The sequence below is a fragment of the Tupaia chinensis genome, unplaced genomic scaffold, assembly GCF_000334495.1.
Source record: "Tupaia chinensis unplaced genomic scaffold, TupChi_1.0 Scaffold000622_1, whole genome shotgun sequence".
In the NCBI taxonomy this organism is placed as follows: Eukaryota; Metazoa; Chordata; class Mammalia; order Scandentia; family Tupaiidae; genus Tupaia; species Tupaia belangeri.
The window spans coordinates 11068852-11069960 of NW_006160142.1; positions in this window are offsets into that span (position 1 = coordinate 11068852).

A 1109-nucleotide genomic window follows, 5' to 3' on the forward strand; every position below is an offset into this window, starting at 1 on the left:
CTTTTTACACTTTTTTTAAAAGGCACAGTTTTTCTCTGGCTCTCAACTCCACCTTTTATCTTGTTAATTATCACTCTGCTCCTCCCACCCAGGCAGAAGAAGGCGGGCCTTCAGAAGAAGGTTCTGCATGGCTCCAGTGAACTAGATTTTTCGCGCGGCACACAAGCGTGCCCTACGGTTTTCTATGTTGTGATTTTTTTTTTAAAGAACAGTAATTATAATTTTTTTAATTTTTTAATTTTTTGTCTTTTTTTCTCTTTTTGTTGTTGTTTTTATCTCTCTGTTTCATTTTCCTTTTTTTTGTCTCTCCACCCTCCAATATCCTTTCAATGTGTTTTTAGATGGATCTAAGAGCACTGTAGCTAAACATCCAAATACTAATAGGGTTAAAATATTCCCCACTATCTACTGAATCTTCTGCACCAGCGATCACAACAGAACGGCAAAGAGATTCTAGGTCACCTCTGTCTGCTTGCTCCTGAACATTAAGGCTGAACTTCAAGAATTTGAAAGAAACACACCATCCATCAGATGACAAGAAACCACCGCTAGATCACGAGAAATATGGGAAAACGAGAAAATACCTCTCCTCCAAGGGAAAAGAGTAACTCTTCTTCATCCACAAGCAGTTAGGGTAAACATCATGGAAATGTCTGATAAGGAATTTAGATCATTCATAATGTCTAAGCTAACAGAGATGGAAGAGAAGAGAGATAATGAACTGCTAAAGAGAAAGGAGAAAGAAGTTGACAAGTTCCAGGAGATGAGGAAATTCTTGCAAGATCTAAAAGAGGAATTACACACTTTACAAAAGACTCAAATGGAACTGCTAGAGATGAAGTCTATAATACAAGAAGTCAAAATCTCCCTTGAAAGTATTAAAAGCAGACTAGATCATTCAGAAAATAGAATCTCAGATGTAGAAGAGAAAATGGCTGGCCTAGAAAAATCCACCACAAAGACTGAGAAAATGGCACAAAAATTTGAGAATAATATGCGAGAAGTACTGAATACCATCAAACGTCCAAATATCCAGATAATTGGCATTCCAGAAGGTGAGGAGACCCATAAGGGCATTGATAATCTATTCCATGAAATCCTGCAAGAAA